The 25,084-nt window shown below is 43.6% G+C and overlaps 1 long non-coding RNA gene across 1 annotated transcript; it reads left to right on the top strand.

Moving 5' to 3' along the window:
• Nucleotides 1-2,707: 2,707 nt before the first annotated feature.
• LOC147611034 (uncharacterized) lies at nt 2,708-25,084 on the top strand. Its single transcript, XR_015263941.1, has 2 exons — nt 2,708-2,988; nt 24,321-25,084. It is a non-coding gene; the product is annotated as an uncharacterized LOC147611034 (long non-coding RNA).

The following is a 25,084-nucleotide window of genomic DNA, read 5'->3' as shown; positions in this document are numbered from 1 at the left end:
AACATCGTATTGAGCAAGTAATCACATTCCTTTTAGGGATGAAGTGACTGAGACCTCAAGTGAAGATTCCCATAATTAGGCAAATACCTACACGAACTCGATTTGAAGAGCCAAAATCATAGATTGATAATGATGTAAGATACACTACAAGTGATGTAGCGGCATGGAATAGAAGGATGCACATGCTTATTAGATGGCTTCTGGTTTGACCATTACATGAGAGGATGGCATTAGAGGATGTTGATGTCGAAGATGCATGTCCAATGGGAAATCCAAATTGATGTGCCCTGTCACACCAACAGTTAAGGGCATGGGTCACTTCTCAAAAATATCCAACTGCTACTACGGCCTTTCTACCTCCAACCTATGGGCATCCATATGAAAGATCTGACCTTGGATATGTAATATATGCTCATGTGGATGCAATAATGTAGTTATCGGGTTAGTTAGATTTGATGGTGCCGCTACAGTCATCAACAAAGTTGAATAATCTAAGGGAAAGACTCAACCAGATTCGCTAAGGATGCTGCAACACAGAAGATGCTCCATGATGAAGTTTCCCATGGAAGTGTAGATACAACATACCACTTATACCCAGAAGGAATCGGGCATGACATGCCAAAGTCTACCTCATCAAAATCACAGATCATGGAATCCGTTGGAATATGCACATACATAAAAAGTGTAGAGATTAGGCACTGAAGATAATAATGCCATCATTATGCGATAAGATGGACACTCTTTGGTATATGACAACTGAATCAAATCATTCGACTACGCATAGTGGCCAACCAACATGAGGCCATAACTTCACGCATACAAGTTGACAAGAGCAACAGAGCGTACCTCAAGAGGGATACTTGGATCTGACCATTGATCTCACAATTCTCAATCTACTCTTGCATAAGCCCTGTTCGTATTTGGAGGTCTATTTTGATGGCCTAAAATCATGTTCTTCATCGGTAGATGCTCTTTCAAGAAGTCTACCTCAACGTGCAAACTAAACAATTATCAAGATTCTATTTTCCATATGTGCACTTAATCATCTTGTATGATTTGAAGGATAGGTGTTATCATAGGAAAGAAGCCAAAGACATGGCCACAAACATCTAGGAATAAACTGCCACCCAAGATGCTCATTCAAGAACCTAGGAGGTCATACTCATGATGAGAAGTAATGCGGCATAAGTAGTTTATGACATGACACATTGGAATAGGCCGTTAAAGAGCACCACTCACCACCTTAGGATTCAAATATAAAATCCTCCTTGTATAACAATGACTGATGATGGATGGTGAACTAGAAACGTTAACCAAATGGATGGTTAACATGCATTATGAACTAGAGGCTAATACATACAATGTTGTTGCTCTTACATATATGTTTTTGTAATGAGAGTGCTTCATTATGTGTTCTATTTAGTACTTTGGCACTTTGTCTACATGTCTAATTAGAACCCATGATGGCCATGCCAATAGTAGGGAGGATAAATTTTGGCTAACTACAAGCCTAATATATGAGGGTAAGAGGAAGAAGAAAGGAAGTTATGATGAATAACTTTTTTCTTTGATATGGGGCTATAATGTTTGTTATTGGTCTATCTGGGATTAATTTGTGGTGTAATTAGTTTTTCATGCAAAGGGAGTATATCTAGGTTTTTGAAGTATGGTGTTAGCTAGCTTGCGGTCCATGTTTTTCTTTGATATGAGGCTATAATGTTTGTTGTTGGTCTACGTGGGATTAATTTTTGAAGTATGGTGTTGACCAACCCATGGCCCATGTTTGTAATTAGTTTTTCGTGCAAAGGGAGTATAATATTAAAATTTTTTAAGTATGGTGTTAGCTAGCTTGTGGTCCATGTTTGTAATTATTTTTTCTTAGAAAGGGAGTATATAATACACTAAAATTTACTTCCAAAAAATAAAATCCCTCAACCGTGTTTACCCTATTAGATCCACTAGATCTGTAGCATATAATTGACAAATCTTAAACTTTAAAGCATACTTTTGGTCCCTTTGAGCCATTTGTTCCACAAATTAGCCATAATCAGCTTGATCCTTGGCAACATTTTAGACTCAAAATAGTAGAGAATGAACTCTACTGCATTGGCTCATACAAATGTTTTAACTAGCCACAATTGATTGCATTCTCCACCTCTTTTAATAAACGTGTGGTCACTCTATAATAAAAACCAATATGTGGTCACTCTATAAAACCCATAACCATGTGCAAGTAGACATGTATTTGAAATACCTATATTTTTGAAATTATAGTTTTTTTAACATAACTATTTAACCCCCTCTTGTATGTATACATGTTTAGATTTTGAATTTTAAACCATGCTATGTAAATTTACATAAATGAATTACATTAAACTTTTGAGGCTTCCAAAATCAAACCTTCGTCTTCCTTTTACCTCCACTTGGCAGGTTTGTGAAACTCTTCTTTAAGATAATATAGAGATGAACTACGTAAAATAACTATTTTTTTAGATGTACACGGCATGTAAATCTCTCAATTCAAGCCAGTTTATACGTAGGCGACACTGGACGTGCTAGGTTATGGGCGTGAAAATTTGGGCAAGCATTCACACAAATGACCACCTCGTGTTGCCTCATCGAGGGGTTGAGGCTGGAAGCATAGTTGCTTTTGACGGGTGCATTGCGAGATTTTAAAATGCTTGTCAAAAATTACACTAAAAAAAAACTTGCTATATGTCCGTCAATTTTTGAGGGCCCCTTCGGACCGAAGGTTTTTTTTCTGCAGCTTGCTGCTGACGTGGTCCCTCGCGAATCAAATCACGCCATCTGGGCATGGAATGTGTTTGTCACAAGGTAAGCTTTTCTGGGTCTTCTGGCTTCCTGTCATCATAATCATCTATGGCCATGGCAAGCTCTCCCATTATTGCACAGCAGGAGCAGCGATCCCCGATGCTTCACGAAGGACCTTGCTCGCCCACCACCACCTTCACGCCCTCCTTCGGCCAGGCAAGCGATTGTTTTTTCTTTCTTCTTCTGAGACATAATTCTCCCTGAATTACCTATGTTTATTTTTGCATTTCGCTACATCCTAATGGTTGTGTGTGGAATGGCAAGCTGCTTGTATGCGTGTCTTTGATAATCTGTTGCCCTCTTTTTGGAGCATAGTTATTGGCTATATAGTAATAACTGCCTCATAAATAGTTAACTTGTTATAAACAACCATTAAACCCATTTTATCAATCTAGACACTCGAACTCCACCAGTTGGTGTGGAATACTTGGTTGAACACAATGCTAATCAATACACTTAAATACACCAAGAGTTAATGGACATCAAGCACAAAATGTAATTTGCTAAATTGACAAGAGACGCACAATGAGCAGGAACAGTTGGCGCTTCCTCAGATAATGTTTATTGATCTTGGGAGAATCAAGTACATAATGTCATGGGCAATTCTGACTAGATTTCCATACCAATGCATATGAATACAATATTTCCAACATTATTGTTATTGGTGAAGATTTGCAACTCACACTACTCTCTCAAGTGTCCATGTTCCCTACGATCTCAAGTGCCCATGTTCCCTACCATCTGCACTCTATTGTTCCACCAACACATGGTAGAGACAATCTGCAAGAGAGCACGTAGGACAAGAGACGCACAATGAGCCGGAACAGTCGGCCCTCCTCAAATAATGTTTATTGATCTTAGGAGAATCAAGTACATAATGTCATGGGCAATTCTAACTAGAATTCCATACCAATGCATATGAATACAATATTGTCAACAATATGGTTGTTGGTGAAGATTTGCAACTCACACTACCCTCTCAAGTGCCCATGTTCCCTACCATCTACTCTCTATTGTACCACCAACACATGGTAGAGGCAATCTGCAGCAAGAGAGCAGGTAGGACAAGAGAACACTACGTAGGGTATGTGAACATGGAGTCCTGCTTCTCTCTCTTGCTACTTGCTTTTATAATTGAGCATTAAAGCTTACCAATTGCAAGTAGAGTCGATGACAGTGGAAGTCTTCGAGATGGAAGCGTTTGGAGTGTTGAAACCTTCAATCTGTTGCGATCTTTTGTGACAAAAGTCTTTAAGAGGATGAAGGAAACCCTGGGATATGATTCAACTTGAGAAAGGAAGGCTAAAATTAGGGTTTCTAGTCAGAAGATTAGAAATTATAGCAAATATAAGAGCTTTTTTACTAAATTCCAGTCATCATTGAGAGTGTGTAGGAGAGTGAATACCACTTGGAAACACTCTTGGAAGCTTGGAAAACACACTAGCAAGCTTGGATATGGAGTTGGAAAGGAGAAAGTGCATAAATAACCCAAAAGCCTCATGAAGAAGGGTGCCAACTTCTAGAGAGAGAATGAAGATAGAGATGATGAGATGTCCACCGCGGTTGTCAGGTAGAGAGGACAAGTGACTTGTGGTGCAAGGTGAGATGGACACATGGGGGGTTGCTCTCTTTGAACAAAATGGATAAGGTCTAGGCGGTGCTTTATCTGCCTCGGGACATCAGTGTGTACGAACACAGGGTTGGTCATAATTTGTAAGTGATTTTTGGTTGCCCAAAACTTAATGAAGTGTGTACACACTCACTTATAAATTATTGTAGTTTCTAAGGCTAGGTTTTGACCAATGCTTACCACCTGTCACATGCCACATAACCATGTCAGCAGACAGTTTCACATGCACGGTTCACGGGCGGGCGTTCCCTTACCCTGAACTACATATTGGTTAAGCTGTTACGACCTGTGTTTTTCCCTCTGGACAACAAGCAGGTGGGCATGGGCACAGGATGGACAGTTTGGACAGGCATCAGTTGGATATAAAAAGGAAAACTCATAAGTGTGGCCAGCCCAAGTGTGAAAGGGAACAAAAAGGATTTTTAAAAGTTATAAGGTCTTTAAATCTTTGATGATTTAAAGTATTATTATTATTATTTTGAAAAGCATGCGTTTTTTTAAAACCTTTGCTTTTGGCGTTTTTGAGAAAAAGCGCATCGCCTCTTTTAAAGGTGAAGGGGGGCGAGCAGGAGAGCAGGGTCGCCGGATGGTTTACGCACGCATCTCCTTGAGCAAAAGCTGGCACGTAGTATGTACGGGCGCTGTTGCGCGTACCAAAGGCTGCTGCGCATGGTGCTGCTGCCGCCGCCGCCGCTGGGCGTTGCTGCTGGCGCTAGGTGCAACTACTGCTGCTGTTGGGCGCTGTTGCTCCTGCTGCCGCCGCCAGGTGCTGCTGTTGGTGGACACTACTGCAGCGTATGGATTACAGTCGGGCAACAATGGGTAGCAACGGCAGCCAAGCGGGCAATCAGCAAAACGGGAGCCAGGCAGGTGACCAGGTGGCTGAGCATGGACTACTGTCAGCAAAAAGCAACTAGGCAGGTTTCAGGTAGAGGCTGCACGTGTGGAAGACCAGGTGGCTGCGGATGTGGGCTGCAACTAGCAACAGGAGCCAAGTAGATGCAGGCAGGTTGCATGTGTGGAAGCAACCAGTAGAGACATCTCCAGGCGACTGTTGGATTGGACAGCACGACTCTATTTCTCTCTTGGAAGAAGGCGAGCTGAAGGAGGCACCGAGGGGCTAACAGCCAAGGGGTTTCTCTCTCTCTCTTCGCAAGCAGGTTTTATTTTACGAGATTGGGATGAAGAGGATCAATCAAGTTAAGAAGCATAGGATGATGTTCTTGGAAGAGATGTGTGTTGCTCTTCGTCTTGGACTTATGTGTATTCAGGGATGGCTTGACACGTCCTCTTTCTTTCTCTCTAGGTTTTTGGCACTGTGATTAGATGGTGCATATATGTGGATTTATCTGTCATGGAAACAGGACATTGGTCTTGCGAGAAGAAACAGGACTTTGGTATCGAGGAAACAGGCCTATGGTTTATGGATACAAGTATATGGTTTATCAGATACAGGTCTTTGGTTTTATGTGGAAAACATGTCTCTGAATTCATGTGAACAGGTTATAGTTTTCTTGAGGTTACATGTAGGCTGTGACTATAGGAAGGACATATGGTTTGGTACAGCCCTAGTGCTGTTTGGGAAAGGGTTCGTGGGAATCCATGGTTGAGATGAAGAAGACCTTTTCAAGCAGGGAGGTTGTTGGGTGTTGGACTCACACACACACACACAAACCTGCACATTAGGGTTAGGTGCAGGATAGAGAAGCTCACACAAAAATGAGAGAGAGAGAGAGAGAGAGAGCCAAAAGTGTGGTATCCACAAAATGCAAGTCAACCCTTGCATGTGTGCCACATCCATATAATATAGAAGTACAAAATATTATATGTTAAGAGTGTCCTTTCACACTTGATGTCCAAGGGGAAAAACCACATGGGAAAAAGTGCCCTTGGTTAAGCCCTGTTCACACATAGCACTACCATAAGTGAGCATATGCCTACAAATCCCCCTTGTACTGGAAGTGTGAACCTGTACAAGGTAGCAGATCACTCTCTGTATGAGAGTAAGCCCAAAGCTTTGCGGAAAGCTTCAAACTTTTCTCGAGGTAAAGCCTTTGTGAATAGATCTGCAACATTATCCTGTGTAGGGCAATAAGATAAACTAATCTCCCCTGCATGTAGCCTCTCTCTGACATAGTGATAATGAATCTCAATGTGCTTGGTACGTGCATGAAATACTGGATTTCGTGCCACGGCCATAGCACTCTGGCTATCAGTGAGAATGGTGGTGGGTGTTTGCTGACACTCACGAAGATCAGCCAATAGTGTCCTCAACCATACACAATCTACTGTAGCTGTGAAGACTACCCTGTACTCAGCTTCACAAGTAGATGTAGCAACAGTGGGTTGCTTTTTACTCAACCAAGATATGCATGAACTGCCAAGAAAAAAACAATTCCCACTGGTGGATTGCCTGGTATCATAATCACCAGCCCAATCTGAATCACTGTATGCATAAAGCTGCAAGCTGCCCCCCTTGGGATAAAACAAACCAAGATCCAGGGTACCCTTAAGATAACGAAAAATGCGTTTGACTGCTTGCCAATGCTTTGTGCCTGGGCTGTGCATGAATTTGCTCAACAAAGACACCCCAAAAGATATGTCTGGCCTAGGCATCCCACTGCCTGGCTGTAAATGCCGGCCTCAAAAGGCTCTCCAATATCATGCATAGTAAGCCGTACACCTGGTTCTTCCGGAGTAGAAATGGGCTTACATTCATCCATGTGAAACCTTTTTAGCAAACTTTTTATGTACTTAGTTTGCTGCATAACAATGCCATCATCTGTATGCATAAACTGTATGCCGAGATAGTAGTGTAAAGGCCCCAAATCTGACATATCAAATTCAGCTTTCAAATCAGCTTTGAAATCTGAAATTTGTGCTTTGCTAGTACCTGTAATGAGCATGTCATCTACATACAAGATGACTATGAGAATATCGGCGTCGGTTTTCTTCACATACAATGTGCTTTCAGCTGGACTATTCTTAAACCCTTAAACATTGTCATTAAAGCATAAACATTGGAAAGCATAAGCATGCATGTAAACCCTTAAAGCATAATCACAACATAATCACATTGGAAAAGCATAAACATGCATGTAAACCCTTTGTATGAGATATGCATGAGAGCCACCACCATTGCACTGGCAAAAGTGAATAGATGCCCTCGACAACTAGCTCTCTCAAGAGAGGAAGTGCTATACCCTCTCTAGTGAAGACAACTAGCTCTCTCAAGAGAGGAAGAGCTATACCCTCTCTAGTGAAGACAACGCCATCATTGAGCTTGAAGGGAAGATTACCACCAGCAGTGGCCAGAGCCCACCTCCAAAGCACTGCAGAGCACAGCAGCTAGACCCTCAACCCACCTTGAGGAGAACTAGGTCATACCAACCATGAAGCACAAGGTGGAAATCTTGGACACGGCCACCACCAACCTTTTAAGCCTCTCTACAACCACCCTCTAGACTATTAAAGCTACACCATCACTTCAGAGTGGTGTAAGAAATGGTAGAGTGAAGAGGGGGGCCCTTTGGTACAGAAAGCTACTTTGAGCTCTATGTAAAGAGTGAAGGTGTAAGAAATGGTAGAGTGAAGAGGGCTTGGTAGGGGGGGGGGGGGGGGGTCCTGGTGTATAGAAAGCTACTTTGAGCTCTGTGTGTAAGAGTGAAGGTGTAAGCAATGGTGGAGTGAAGAACACTAAAAGAGGGGAGATTGTATGGTAGTATAAAGAGGCCTTGTGAGACCCTTGTACTCATCAACCCCATTGATTTGTTTAACCATATTTTTAAGCTTTCACATTAGGGGGGAGGCCAAGACCTTGGGCCAAAAGGGGGGACATGGCTCGCATTTTGAACGTGGAGAACCTTAGCACTTTCTCAACCTCCACTTACGGGGGCGTGGATACCGATTGGCAAGAAGACGATGATTTCCACATCTTCAAGTTCAATTTGCCAGGTCAATTAGTGCCAAGATTAGTGCTAATCCCGCATCTTAGCATACCTTCTTCTGCACCGCTTCTTTTAGTGGATCTCTGCTTCGCAAAATCAAGTGTTTTTGTAGCTTTTTCTAACTATCTGTTCTCGCCACAAATGTGCTGCTAAGCTCCTGCCTTAATCCAGTGATTTGCCGTTTCAATTAAGTTGCTTTAGAGTAAGGCTTCAATCCGGGTTTAATGACAATGTTTAAGGGTTTACCTGCCTGTTTATGCTTCAGCTTATAAAAGCATTAGAACTATGCAACCTCTTATTGTGAGTAGTCAGTGGAGGGCCTGATTATGCTTTAATGACAATGTTTAAGGGTTTACATGCATGTTTATGCTTTCCAATGTGATTATGCTTTAATGACATACACAGAGCTCAAAGTAGCTTTCTGTGTACCAAAGGGCCCCCCTACCAAGCCCTCTTTTATTAAAGCCACACATCTCACTCCAAGCATCTTCCTATTCAACCTCTTGTAGTGTTCTACACTCCACCATTGTTTACACCTTTACTTCATGACATAGCTTAACCTGGCTTCTTATACAGCATAGTTAGTGATTATTCCTCACTCCACGCATTTCACTAATTCCCTTCCATTATCATAGCTTTCGAAAAGAAAGAATACACATTTCATTTTTACACCTTTCTAAGCCTTGAAATATGCCAACACAGGATCCCCGTGTCTATTGTGGATAAAGTTTGATAGCCAACCAAAGGCTTTAAAAAATGTGAGTCTTAATTACGTGAACTAAGGATTTTTTTATCTTGAACCATGCTTTATTTCTTAAGCTTCTCCTTTATATATTTGGTACTCGTAATAGGTTATTTAATCTATGGAGCTTTATTCCTATCTCTTTGCTTTAATGAGGCTCAAGCAATGTCCTTGTCTCCAAAATGATCACAAAATCATACCTTTACCTGCAAAAGGTATTGACATGCTTGCCTTTAGGCTATTCCACAAGATCCCATGTATTGTTCTTCATGATAGAAGAAATTTCAGCTTGCATAGCTTGCAACCAATGCTCATTCTCATGTGCTTCTTCATAAGAAGAAGGCTCTTCTGAATCAAAGAGACCACCCATCGCTAATGCAGACTCCCCACGATGTATATTCATGGCTGGAACTAGCCCTTGTTCTACCTGTGAGTGGAGCTGCAAGTTTGCTTTCTTGCAAAGTTTTCAGCAACCATCTTGGCACTGACTTGGCTGTGTCTATGGCTGTTTGCTCTTCCGTGACAAGATCTTCCACTTTTTCCATAGAAGGGGGCTGAATGGCTGGCTGTTCCACATGTTCTACATGAGGATTTTCTTGTGTAGGGGCTGGCTGATCTGAATCCCCCCTAATTGCAATGGGTAAAAGTCCATCAAACATGTCCTGTATGCCTGTATCATTGCTTTTATACAAGTGTCCATGGGCTGTTTTGAATTTTCAGCAGATACCACATCTCTATTGACAAAAATCCTTCGTGTAGTTGGATTATAAAGACGGTATCCTTTGCTTTCATTGCTGTAGCCCACAAAAATGCATTTAATTGCTTTGTCATCTAGCTTTGTTCGGAGTTGTTCTGGCACATGTGCATATGCCAAACACCCAAATGTACGCATATAATCCACTGTTGGCTTTCGGCTATACTAAGCCTCAAATGGTGTTATGGTTTTCAAAGCTTTTGTTGGACACCTGTTCATCAACACATGAGTTGTACACATTATAGCTTCCATCCAAAATTTGTGAGGCAACTTTTGTGCTTTCACCATGCATCTCGCCATCTCCATGAGAGATCTATTTTTTCTTTCAGCTACACCATTCTGCTGCGGTGTATAAGGCACAGTACATTGGTGTTTGATGCCCTTTTGAAGCATATAATCCTTGAATGCATTTGACATGTATTCTCCACCTCTATCTGAGCGGAGTGTTTGGACTTTACATCCACACATATTTTCAGCCATTGCTACAAAGTGTCGAAAGCATGTAAACACATCTGCTTTCGCTTTCAAGGGGTAAGCCCAAGCAAACCTGGAGTAGTCATCAATGAATGTGACGAAGTAAAGATGCCCCCCTATGGATGGTGTCCGCATTGGACCACATACATCACTATGTATGAGCTGTAATTTACTTTCAGCTCTAACAGCTCCATCTTTGGGGAATGGTTTTCGTTGCATCTTTCCCAAAATACACCCCTCACATACATGTCTTGGTGGAGACTCAAGAGGCGGCATATTATCAACCATATGATGCTTCTGCAAAAGCATCAAACTCTGAAAATTTACATGCCCAAAACGAGCATGCCATAGCTCTGCATCATGCATTGTAGGAGTGTGGGCAGCCACTGTATTTGCATCATAAGTATGCTTGTCATAGCTGTCCAGCTTATACAAGCCTTTGTATCGTGTTCCAGAAGTGACTATTTCATAACCCTTTGATGGGTCTTTTACCAAACACTTCCTGTCTTCAAATTCAACCTTTAAACCTTGGTCGTTTATGGCTGAGACAGAGAGCAGATTTTTCTTTATCCCTGGAACATACAATACATTTTTCATACATATATTGGCACCATTGGCTACAATAAGTATGACATTACCAATTCCCTTTACTGGATATGTGGTATGATCTGCACATGATACAGTGCGGCCATTTGAAGCATAAACCAAGTGCTGAAATACATCTTTGCATGAAGTGATGTGGCTCGGAGCACCACTATCAAAATACCATGATGCATTCTGTCTATCAGATGCAATGCAAGACATATCAGTGTCTGAAGCACTTGGTGTGCCACTAGTGCATGTGACCAAAAAAGTGTACTCTTCCTGGATTACATTAGCTGATTGCTGTGCTTTGTCATCAGAAGAGTCTGCTACTGCATTGCCTGCTTCTTTTCTTTTCTCTTTTGCAATCCGCTTCCTACATTCACTGATGTAGTGTCCAGACTTATGGTAGTAGTGACATTTGCCCTTCTTTTTGGGCTTGTTTGCATCCCCTTTGTCAGACTTTTCACCACCAGAAGAGGGCTGTCCATGACCAGCCTTGCTAGACTGTTGTCCCCCATGCCTAAAGCTCTTTGCTTTACCCTTATCCTTGGCTGTAAATGCCTTGTCTCCACCACGGTTGCTCGATAAGTTTGCTCTTGTTTGCTCTTTCTGCAAGAGTAAACCCACGAGCTCTTCAAAAGTGACGGGATCACCACCTCCTCTCATTGAGAGGTTGAGAGGTGTGAAAGCCCAAGTAGGAAGGCGGTAAAGAACGAAGAGTGTTGGTGACCATCTGTCTGTCTGGGATAACCTCATCAATGTTGAGCAATTGTTCCTGCAAATCTTTCACTTTGGTGAGATGATCTGCCATGGAGTCACCCTCATCCATAGAAAGAAGATCCAATTGCCTTTTCAAGTAGGCAACTCTTGCCTCGTTGCGTACCTGATACATTGCTTCCAATGTGTCCCATGTAAGCTTCGATGTCTTGCAAGAACGAATGTGCGGAATAATAGTCCTTTTCACTGAAAGGGCTATTAATGACATGGCCTGTGCATCTCTAGAGTCCCATCTCTTCTGCTCTTGTGTAGGAGCAGGTTCTACATCAGGAGCTCTTTGAGCACCTCCCCTTTGAGGCGTGGCTGGCTGTATGGTAAGTGTGGTTGGCTGTATGGTAAGTGGGCGTGTGTCATCACCACACACGATGCCCCAAAGCCCTTTGGCTACCAGCAAATTACGGATCATGAAACTCCAGAGGGAGTAGTTAGATCCATCCAACTTGTCCTCCTGGGTGAGCACACCAAATACATCTGTAGCATTCTGTGGCATGTCAACTTGTCTTCCTGGGTGAGTACACCAAATACATCTGTAGCATTCTGTGCCAGGCAACCAAATGTCCTGTGCAAATGTATGCCTGCAAACCAAAGCAAGTGTAAACCTGCACCAAATTGTCCAATTACACACAATGTGTATACATACGCGACAAATCACAGCTGTAATGCCCAATTACATGCTCCAATCTGAAAATCCCCAATTTTTATGCACTCCAATCGCTTCAATGTGCATCTAATTGGCTAATTTTCACAAAAGCCCCAAATTTCTGCAAATGAAAGAGGTTCAATTTATTGATTTTGACCTCAATTTTGAAAACCCCCCAATTGCAATTTTTCAATTTGGCCTCAAATTGAGAAATCCCCCAAATTGCACCTGCAACTTTTCTTTGAATCTGACCTGCACAGAAGTGTCTCCAAAATCTGCATATTTTCACCACATGCACTGCAGTGTCTGCAAAATTGTAGGTGACCTGCACTGAAATGGCTGCAGAATTTGTATTTGTGTTTGAATAAAAATGTGTACTAAGAATACCTTGTAGTTGCAGAGCGTAAATGATGCTAGGCGAGGAGCACACAGGCGAAGTTGGAGACTGAATGAGGAGAAGCACACGGAGCTGCAGACGGGGGCACGTACGTGGCAGCCAGGCGGAGGTGTGCAGAGCTGACTAGGAGGGCGCACACAGCTGATGAGGCAGGCGGAGGCGGAGGCGGGGCGGCGCCAGGGACCCGGCGGCGGTGGAACAGACAACGGGCGGGCCAGGCGGAGGCGCGCTGAAGAGGAGGCGGCGGCGTAGGCCTGCGCAGTAAGCGCACCGGCCGGGTTGGGCGGCGGCGGTCCCTATGCAGCGGCGCGCCGGCTGGACTGGGCGTCGGTGGCTCGCTGGGCACTAGAAGCGCCGGCGCGGCTGGGCGGTGGCGGCGAGCAGAGGACCTGAACCGGCGGAGTTGGGCGTGGGCGGTGAAAACCAGTGAACGCCCCAGAGCTCAGAAATGGACGGATTTTCGTTGGGTTTGCTGCAGATTATCCACAGACAGAATTCCAGGGCCAGCTCCCAGCTCTGATACCAATTGTTGGGTGTTGGACTCACACACTCACACACACAAACCTGCACATTAGGGTTAGGTGCAGGATAGAGAAGCACACACAGAAATGAGAGAGAGAGAGAGAGAGAGAGAGAGAGCCAAAAGTGTGGTATCCACAAAATGCAAGTCAACCCTTGCATGTGTGCCACATCCATATAATATAGAAGTACAAAATATTATATGTTAGAGTGTCCTTTCACACTTGATGTCCAAGGGGAAAAACCACATGGGAAAAAGTGCCCTTGGTTAAGCCCTGTTCACACATAGCACTACCATAAGTGAGCATATGCCTACAGAGGTGTCGTACAGGTGTGCCTTCTCTATGGAACACTTTGCTGTGATAACGAGAGTTCTTATTGGGAAAAGTCCTGGGTGAAAATCTAAAAGGGATCCTATTGGTAGAGGATTCGACAAGTTGTACTTTGTACTCATATTTGATCAAGTAAAGAAATACCGCAAGGGGCGCCACTGCGTTTTGGGGCCAATCGGTGTCCTTGTACTATTTGCAGGAGTACTCTAGCTCCCCCTATTTGTTTTCCTTTTCTAGGTTCTCATGGGTGATGAAGTGTTTGGTGTGCGAGTGTTTGTTCCACCACCCGTCAGATTTCTGAAGGCCGGTTTCACAAGCAAGCATGAAAATAGCATGCAAATTTAATTTGCAGGCAAGCACGTAAAGATCCTATGCAATGCAGCATTAGTATGGACAATCCTCGTCCATGAGACTATACTAAAATAGACATGTTCCAGGCAAGTACACGAGGTACCAGACCCAGTGGAACACAGGCATTTTCGGGCATGTACTTAGAGGCACAAGTCCCAACGGAAAGCAAAGTCCATCGTATCATATGAGTGGCATCAATTCCGGCGTATGCAATTGCCATGGACGCCAGTCCAATGTATATACATTATGAGAAAGCACGGGTGGACCAGTTGGGTGGCCAAATGGTGAGAGACACGCTAGCCAAGTATCGGCCTGATGAACTTTCACATCTGGAGGCAACCCTAGTCTATAAGCAACCTCACCAATCTTTTTCAAGATCCTATAAGGTCCACAATACCTAGGGGATAACTTTCCAACCTTCCTTGTATGTAACGTCTTAGAACTCTTAGGCACTCTCAAAAAAACTAGCATTATGTTGCCTATCAACATAAAATCATGCTTGACCTTGTGCATTCCTGATAGCCTTTCATGCACTGACTAGCTATTTCTTGCATATCTGCTAAGAAATCTCTAGCGGTATCAATTTGAATACCCTTAAGTCTTGGATATCTAGGTTGGTATCCGCACATCAGCATAAACGAACCATGACCAATAGCCGCATGCTTAGCACTATTTTAGGCAAACTTGACCATCAGGGGTGTACTTCTCCCAATTTGACAATCTCTTGGAGAAGCATACCCTCCAAAACGTGATTCACCTGTTGGTCATGACCACTCCCGGCTAGTTCAGGTATGAACACAGCTTACTCACGGGCACTTTTTCCCTGTGACTGGATAGGTTTTTTCCCCGTGTGAACACACTTATGTGTGTTGGACACTTCGCTCTAGGCTACTTTATGTACTCACATTGTACTTTCATTTCATTATTATTATTATTGAGTACATCTTTTCCAACACTCTAGAGCTTCACTAGTTCCTCTCTCTCTTGCACTTGTGTGTGTGTGTGTGTAGGCTTCTTCCCCCATACCCAACATTTGTATTAGAGCAATTTAGGGTTAGGGTTTCTCCCACCTACTTTGCCTTGTCTAGGGTTAGGGTTTTGACTATCTGTTGTGTGCTTTAGGGTTTTGCCAATCTGCCTTGCGCCGCCTGCAATAGAGCCGGCCTCTGCCGCCTTTTTTGCCGCCCTCAGACACGTCGCCGTTGTGCGCTGCCGCCACCGTCACCGATCTTCAGATCCACCGTCGCCGCCTTCAGATCTGTATTTGCCATCGTCGCCTCTGCATCGTACACGTCGTCTGTACCTACACCGCCTGCAACAGCGCCGCCCAGCGCTACCTGTAACATCTCGCCGCCCTACACCTGTTCGCCATCTGTACCCAGCAGCCAGCTCCCCGACTGTACCTTGTACATGCTGCTGCACAGTAGAGGCGCCGTACAGATCTGCTACGAATCTTGGCTTCAATCGTCTCCTTGAACTTTGTGCCAACAGTAACGGAGTAACCAATTTGCTATCTTTTTAATTTCTTTTAATTTTTTTTCCAAAAATTGCCCAAAAAAAATTTAGAAAATTGGCGGCATTAATTTTGGGGCTTTTCATCATTGAGCTCAAAATTGCAAAATTGACATACATTGGCACTGATTTTGCCTAATTCGGTGCGTAATTGCACTAGACATTTGGGGATTTTGCAAAAATTGACACCATTTGCAGGTCCTATATAGACATTTGCAGGCATTTTGGGTGTTACAGGCAGATTTAGTTGACATTGGGGCATTTCCCCCAAATTTTTGGTTGTTACAGTATTACTACTTGTTTGTACACACTTGTGACAGCCATGTCTGGGAACACTAGTGATTTATTTGGAATGCTTTCCGTTGAGGATGAGTTGGATGGTACCAACTATCCTATGTGGGCATACATGATGAAACATGTACTTGTTGCAAAGAATTTGTGGGTTTATGTATCAGGGGCTGATGTCAAGCCCATTGCTCCTGCACGAGCAACAAGTACTTCAGGAACCATTGATGCAGGTGATGATGTATCTTCAGGTGGTGCTACATCTTCTGCACCTTTGCCACCCACTCCAGAACAGCTCAAATGGGATGCCAAGGATGCTCATGCACATGCTTTGATTGCCCTCTCATGCAAAAGGTAAGTTATACCGCACATTCGTTCATGCACTTCTTCAAGGGTGCATGGGATGTACTTGCTTCTTTGTATTAGGTTCGCAATGAGGCTCGTGTTGTATATCTTCGCAAGAAGATTGAGTCTGAGCATATGGATGAGGGTGATTCAATGGACAAGTTCTTTACCCGCATCAAGGATTTGTGAGAGCAGCTCATCAACATTGATGAGGTCATTCCAGATGGTTCACTTATATCTATAGTGCTTCAGGGTTTGCCGGAATCCTATCAGGGTTTTGCTACTACTCTTCGTCTAGATGAAGGGTAATCCAAACTTGTATACCTTTGATGAGTTGGTGACTCTCTTATTACAAGAGGAGCAGTCTCGTTCTAATAGGACCACTATGCTTTCTGCTTATCAGGCATTTGGTGCCTTTGATCGAAACAAAGGTAAATCTGGGGCTGCATCTAGTGGTAAACCTAAGGGCAAACCACATGCCCATTCAGATTCTACCTCATCTAAAGATGGTGACAACAAGAAAACGAAGAGATGCAACTATTGCAGAAAACCTGACAATCTTATTGAGGAATGTAGGAAGCGCATTGAGAGTGAAAAGAAAAAGAAGCAGCAAGGTTTGGCTGCTACTGTGGACACTAAAGAAGAGGCTAACTTTGCTCATGAGGGATATGCATTAGTGGTTACATGCAGTTTGCCTGCTTCTTGTATGTCTATCTCAACTGGAGATTGGTACTCTGACAGTGGGCATCACTTCTTGTAGAGATCTATTTGCCAATTTGTAGGATTCACCTCTAGGTGGCATAGTTATGTGTGCCAATGATGCCTCTTACGCCATTAAAGGCATTGGCAATGTGGAGCTAATAGCATGTAATGGGGATAGCTTTACTCTTTGTGACACTTTATATGTACCAGGCATTAAGAAGAATCTCATTTCTGTTTCAGCCCTTGCATTATCTGGGTTTAAGGTTCAGTTTTCTGACCATTGTTGCTCAGTGTATGACTGCAGAGATTCAGCTTCTCTTATGCTTTCTGGGTCATTATGCAGTGGCTTGTATAAGCTCGATATGTATGACAGGAGTACTTATTCTCATGATGCTATGCTTGCATCCACCTCTCGTATGTTGAGCGACACTACACTGAGTTATGGCATGCTCGGTTTGGTCACTTGAACTTCCCATCTCTTGTATGCTTGCAGAAGCAAGGTATGGTGCATGGGCTTCCTCCTATGTAGGTTCCCTTCAAGCATGTATGTGAGGGATGCATCCTTGGAAGATGCATAGGAATTCCTTTCCTACAGATGGTGCTATGAGGACTGTCTGACCATTACAGCTTGTTCATAGTGATCTTTGTGGTCCCATGAGGGCTCCATCTTTTGGAGGACACTTGTACTTCATCACGTTCATTGATGACTACACTCAGTTTTGTTGGGTGTATGGTTTAAAAATGAAGTCAGGTGCCTTTGCAGCTTTCAGATACTTCCGTCCCATGGCTGAAAATGCTTGTGGACACAAGCTTGTCACATTGCATACAGATTGAGGGGGGGAATATTTGTCAAATGAGTTCACAGCTTACATGCAGTTACATGGTATTTCTCATCAGTGTACTACCCCCTATACTCCTCAGCAAAATGGAGTTGCAGAGAGATGTAATCGTACACTTATGGAGATGGCACGTTGCATGCTCAAAAGCAAGGATCTGCCAAGTAAGTTTTGGCTTGAGGCGGTTATGTGTGCCAATTATGTGCTTAACCGTTGCCCCATTAAAGCCTTGAAATCTATGACTGCCTATGAGGCATGGAATGGCAAGATTCTAGTGTTGACTCATATGAGAGTCTTTGGGTGCTTGGCATATATGCATGTGTCCACACAACAAAGACATAAGCTTGATGCAAAGGCAATCAAATGCATTTTCATTGGTTATAGTACTGAGAGTAAGGGATATAGACTCTATGTGCCTAATACAGGCAAGATCATTGTATCGAGAGATGTTATCTTTGATGAATATGCATCTCAACCACTTGTCTCATGTACCAAACAGCCATCTATTGGGCCGGAAGATGTGTTTGATACTTTGTTGCCTTTATTCAATTCAAATGTGGACAATGTAGAGCCTGTTTCAGCTCATTTACAGCCACGTATGCTTGTTGAAAACTAGCAAAATCAGCAGCTGAACTTGCCCCAAATTGATCTTGAAATGCCTCAGATTGATCAGGATATCTTGGGTGATGCATTGGCAGAGGAAGATGCAGATACTAGGAAGTCAAAAACTGTTCCTAGATGGCTGGTTGACACTTTGCGTGATAGCAAACAGTCTACATTTATGCTAGGTCATACACGTGCTGCTTCTCGCCATGCATCTTCACATTATGTGGCTACAGCTCTTGTTGACACTGCTTGTAATGAGGAACCCATTTCTCATGTTGATGCATTGGAGGATGACAATTGGGTGGCAGCCATGCACTCGGAGTTGGACTCCATTGACAAAAACGGTACTTGGGAGTTATGTGACTTGCCCCCAGGCAAGCGTGCTATTGGCACAAAATGGGTTTTCAAGCTTAAGTGTAAGCCTGATGGTTCAGCTGATCGCCATAAGATTCGCTTGGTCGCCAAAGGGTATACCCAACGTGAGGGCATTGACTATGAAGAGACCTTTGCTCCCACTTCACATATGACTACCATACGTATTGTTATTGCATTGGCTGCCCACAAACAATGGCATGTACATCAGTTGGATGTCAAAACTACTTTTTTGAATGGCGATTTGCAAGAGGAAGTTTATGTGTCTCAGCCTCCTGGCTTTGTTCAAAAAGGTGCAGAAAGTAAAGTATGCCGTTTACATAAAGCATTGTATGGTCTTAAATAGGTTCCTCGTGCTTGGTACCACAAAATTCATGCATACTTGATTGCCAAAGGGTTTCAGAATAGTTCAGCTGAGAGTACACTTTATGTACGCCACATTGGGAACAATGTTCTCATTCTTATTCTTTATGTGGATGACATGCTCGTCACTGGCCCTGAAGAGGGTGATATTTCAGCTTTTAAAGCTGATTTGTAGCATGCATTTGATGTCACAGACATAGGGCATTTACATTACTGTTTGGGCATACAGTTTATACCTTTTGAGGGGGGTATCATGTTATCTCAATGCAGATATGTTGAGCAGCTCCTTGAGCGTTTTCACATGATAGATTGTAAACCTGTTTCTACTCATATGGAACCAGGTCTAAAACTGTCACTTGAGCATGCTGGTGAGCCTTTTGATGTTGCCACCTATCAGCAAGCTGTGGGATGCCTTATCTATTTATGCTCTACTCGTTTGGACATACAGTATGTTGTTTCTCAGTTGAGCAGATTCATGCATTGTCCGAGCACTATGCATTGGCAAGCGTGTACGCGTGTCTTTCGCTATCTTAAAGGCACTGCAAACTTTGCCTTGTTTTATGGCAGTTCTTCTACACTATGCTTGCTTGCATTTACAGACAGCGATTGGGCAGGTTGCAATGACACGCGAGTGTCAACCAACGGTAGCTGTTTTCTTCTTGGTGACTCATGCATCTCATGGCTCAGTAAGAAGCAGCCTACAGTGGCCACTTCTAGCTGTGAAGCTGAATACAGGGCAGCCTTTACAGCTACTGTGGAATGTGTTTGGCTACGATGCCTTCTAGCCGATCTTGGTGTTGGACAGTAGTCCCCTACCACCATTTACACTGACAGTCAGAGTGCTTTGGCAGTTGCACGAAACCCTATATTTCATGCCCGCACAAAGCATATTGAGGTTCTCTATCATTATGTCAAGGAAAGGCTCCATGCAGGAGAGATTGACTTGGCTTATGTGTCTACACATGCCAATATAGAAGATGGGTTTACAAAGCCTCTTTCGAGGGAAAAGTTTGAAGCTTTTCGCAAAGCTTTGAGCTTACAGCCTCTACCAGGGTAGTCTGCTACACCCTGTCCCCGTTCACACCATTCACTTGAGGGGGGTTTGTTGGTCATGACCACTCCCGGCTAGTTCAGGTGTGAACACAGCTTACTCACGGACACTTTTTCCATGTGATTGGACACAGGTTTTTTCCCCGTGTGAACACACTTATGTGTGTTGGGCACTTTGTCCTAGGCTACTTTATGTACTCACATTGTACTTTCATTTCATTATTATTATTATTGAGTACATCTTTTCCAACACTCTAGAGCTTCACTAGTTCCTCTCTCTTGCACTTGTGTGTGTGTGTGTGTGTGTGTGTGTGTGTGTAGGCTTCTTCCCCCATACCCAACATCACCCTCTCTGTTTTCCCATCAGACTAAGAATGATTAGAGGAACTCATACTCAATGTAGTCTCCAATCTCTGGAAAACTAGCTGCCAAAAGTGTCGAGAAAACTTGGAGTTCCTATCACTGACTATATCAAAAGGCAGTCCATACACCAGAAAAGCTTCTTAACAAACTGATGCGCCAATACAATTGCCTTCACTATTACTTTTGTAGGTAAAAATCGTGCCATTTTTGTCAATTTGTCTACAATTACCCAGATAGCATCCTATGTAACTTGGTTGAACACAATGCTAATTAATATACTTAAATACACGAAGATTTGATGGACACTTGCTCAAATACAAGAAGTAATTTGCTGAATTGACAAGAGACACACAATGGGCTGGAATGGCCGACCCCTCCCTCAAATAAAGTATATTGATCTTGAGAGAATCAAGTATATAGTGTCATGGGCATTTCTGACCAAATTTCCATACAAATGCATATGAATACAGAATTGCAAACAAGTGGTTGTCGATGTAGACTTGCAATCCACACTACCCTCTCAAGTGCCCATGTTCCCTACCATGTGCTCTCTATTGTTCCACCAACACATGGTAGCAACAATATGCAAGAGAGCACGTAGGACAAGAGAACACTACACATGGTATGTGATCTTGTAATCCGGTTCCTCCCTCCTGCTACTTGCTTCCATATTTAAGCATAAAAGCTTACCAATTGCAAGTAGAGTCGATGACAGCGGAAGTCGTCGCGATGGAAGTCTTTGGAGTGATGAGATCTTCAATTTGTCGCATTTCTTCGCGACAAAAGTCTTCTAGAGGATGAAGGGAACCTTGGGAAAGCTTCCCCTATGGTTCAACTTGAGAAAGGAGGGCTGAAATTAGGGTTTTCAGCAAAAAGACCAGAAATTACAGCAATAAAGAGAGCTGTTTTGCTGAATTTCAATCATTGGGAGTGTGTAGGAGAGTGATTAGCATCCGGAAACACTCTTGGAAGCTTGAGAAACACCTTAGCAAGCTTGGAAATGGAGTTGGGAAGGAGAAAGTGCAAAAAATGCAGCCCAATAGCCCTCATGAAGGAGGCACCAATCTCTAGAGAGAGGAGGAGTGAGGTGGTGAGTTGTCCAGTGTAGGTGGCAGGTAGGTGCTTTGTGGAGCAAGCTAGAGTGGACACATGGCTGGTTACTTCCTTTGTACAAAGGGGATAAGGTCTGGGCGGTGGACAATCGGTTATGTCCACCTCGGGACATCAGTGTGTGTGACACCGGGCTGGTCATAATTTATAAGTGAGTTTTGGTTGCCCAAAACTTAATTAAGTGTGTACATACTCACTTATAAATTAGTGCTAACTCCTAAGGCTAGGTTTATGACCAATACTTACCACCTGTCACATGCCACATAACCATGTCAGTAGATAGTTTCACACGCACGGTTTGCGGGCAGGGGTCCCCTTACCCGAAACTACAAATTGGTCAAGCAAGCATGAAAACAGCATGCAATTTGAATTGCAAGCAAGCACATAAAGATACTATGCAATGCAGCATTAGTATGGACAATCCCCGTTCATGAGACTATACCAAAATAGACGTGCTCTAGGCAAGTACACGAGGTACCAGACCCAATGGAACACCATTCTACCAAGCATTTCCGGGCATGTACATAGAAGCACAAGTCCCAACAGAAAGCCAAGTCCACAGTATCACATGCGTGGCATCAATCCCCGGCATATACAACTGCCATGGACACCAATCCAATGTACATACATGATGAGAAAGCACGGGTCCTCAAGGCTCAAGAGTCAAGCCATCTTTCAACCATGGCATCCTCCTCACGTGCCGGGGCTTCCCGTAGAAGGACAACGGGATGGACATGGTGGGAGGAGGTTAACTACACCCATCCGCTCATGGAGGCGGTTCTCGGCCATGGGTATGCAAGCTTTGCCCGTACTGGCGAACGGGTGGCGCCGACAAAGTGCGAGCCCACCTCTTGCATGAGAGTGGGCATGAGGTGAGGTTTTGCACGAATGTCACGCCCGAGAAGAGACGGAACTTCTTGACACGCTTAGCGTCTATGAGGCAGTCGAAGTGACAAGAAGGACACCACGAGTGGCCGTGGATCCCGCGACGATGGGGAGAGGAACTCAAGCCTCTACAATGGAGTCGTGGTGGATCGGGATCATGCACACCATCACCTTCACCATTAAGTCGGAATGTTACTCCATCCACGATGCCGGCACCCTCCATCTCCACGGCCTCTCAACCATTACGTGGCCCACGACGACAATCTACACTTGGGGAGAATTGGAACCCCAAGTTGAAGGAGGTGGTGGATATGGCGGTGGCCCGCTTCTTCTTCCATGACCACATTGCCTTTCAAGCGGCTAGGTAAGTGCAATCGATCATTGCCAATTCATCATTCATGTTTTCATCGTCCTAGTCCCCTTCTCATTAGTAAATTACTTTCTTGAATAGGTCGGAATACTTCAAGGTCATGGTTAAGAAGATTGGGGAGTATGGCTCAACCTATACGCCCCCCTCATCCGAGAGCTTGCGCACTACATTGCTCGAGAAGGAGAAGCGCATTGTAGAGCAAGCGGCCGACAACACAAAGCGGCAATGGGAGAGGAACGGAGTCTCCCTCATTGTGGATGGATGGAGTGACACCCGCAAGAGGAGTATTCACGGCGTGGTTGCATATTCCTGCGGAGAGATGTACTTCATCTCATTTCATGATGCATCCGGCACTGGGAAGACCGCGGATGTGCTTGTGGCTGAGTGGGCTACCACCATGGAGATCGTTGGCCCCGAGCATGTAGTGGGATTTGTTGCGGATGGGGAGCCTTCCAATAGGGCGGCGGGAGCTATTCTCCAAGGTATGTATGGACACGTCACTTTTGTATGGCTCATTGCCTTGCAGTGCATATCTACGTGCATTTAATTTCGCATCATGGTTTTACACCAAGTTACAATTTGTTATAGACTGAAAGGCTCACCACAGACACAAATAAGTAATTGACACGTGAAAGTTTGGCAAGTGATGGCAAGAATAGCTCTGTTCTTTGGTTAAAAGCATTCTCTTCTCTCCAGTTCTTCATGATCTTCTTGATGTTGCCAAATTGAGCTCCTTAGTTCAGAACGTGCCTGGACAACCAGCAGCTGTAAATATTGGGAATCAGCTGATGACAGCATGCCACCGTATTTTTAGTCTGTTACAGCAGCCCTATGGAGCAACCACTTCTCTGAACTTCTTCATGAAATCTTGATAAGGCCATAATTGAGCTTTTCTCAGTTAATGGTAACCAGCAGCTTTGTATTAAAAGTATTTAGGGTTCAGTAGCAGAATCATTTGTACAGCATTGGTATGCTGTACAATAAGTGGGGATTAGCTGATGGCAACATAAAACAATAGGCTCAGTCAGGTGGCATAGTACCAACAAGCAGAGCTCGAAAAACAAAAACAAAAAAAGTACCAACAAGCAGAATGCCATTCAGCCACTAAGCAGTTCTAGTGATACAGGTTGGTGTCTCCATGCAAAAAGGGTGTAAAGTTCTTTATTTTCAGTCACACTCCTCCGTATTGCAAGGTTGGGTGGTGTCAATACAGCCAGTGAAGCTCGATTTTTCTGCTCTATTGGGTCCTTACAGTGATGTCAGCTTGGTCTGCACAACAATTGTGTAGCGTAATGTTGTCCTGTTGCCTTTTTTGGCACGCGTATATTTTAGCAGCCCATATTGAGCACGTTGCATTTCCTTGGCCCGCTTTTAAAGACACATGGATTTATTTGTTAACGTCTAAATAAGTAGTCTTTTTCCTTTTGAAGTACTTGTGAACCATAAAGGACTTTTGATCAATTAAAAATCATATTTCATTAATTTTGGTAATGTAATGAGAGTAATTATGTAACCATGTTAATATTATTATTTTTTCACAGGTATGAATCCGTAGACTCTTGTCAATCAGAATGAGGCAAGTCCGGATTTCATTCTACTGTCTCCAAGAGTTGTCCTTTCTTACAGTGTCTGACCATGGTGGTTTTCAAGCTCATCAATACAAACTGCCTGTGAACTTTGGTGAATATCATCTGCATGCCCCAAAACCCCAGCTTCGTATGGTTGGAGGTGTGAGTTTCAAGCTGCTAGGAGAATGCCGATCAAGGCTATCTTCTCTACCCACTGTGCCATGACCCCCTGCATGACCGTTCTACGTCGGTCTCGTCAGAAAGGCACTGGGTGATAATAGTACACATTTGCAGTGGCCACTTGTGTGATTTCTGAAAATGCAAAGCAATGTATTCAAGAAACATGCACTTTATATTCATGCATTTGATGTTGAAGGATAGGCTGTCTGTGCTAGGGTAGACCTAGCACTTAAGACAGATTAAACTTGGGCACGAAAGTAGAAGGCGGGTGACCAAACAGCATAAGGAGCAGTTCTGGGCTCAGCCTAGGCCTACTCCTTCGCCTTGGCTAAAACAGGCAAGCAACCTCTCAACTTGTGTCTCCCAAGCTTCTCTCATCCAAGTTGCCTTTAAGATCAGAGCACAATATTTCTGGTTTTGTACTTGTTGTGAGCAGTTGGCTCTACAGCTGTTTTCTGTCAGTAATATTTGAGGTACTTGTCTGCTCTCAATTTTAGATGTTTCTTTTGGATGCTATCTGCTTTCTGCAATGGGCTTTTGAACACTGAAGCAGAAAA

Source organism: Cibotium barometz, chromosome 48 (assembly GCF_041138505.1).
Source record: "Cibotium barometz isolate CiBa-2024 chromosome 48, ASM4113850v1, whole genome shotgun sequence".
Classification (NCBI taxonomy): Eukaryota; Viridiplantae; Streptophyta; class Polypodiopsida; order Cyatheales; family Cibotiaceae; genus Cibotium; species Cibotium barometz.
This window is presented reverse-complemented; position numbering and strand designations above follow the sequence as displayed.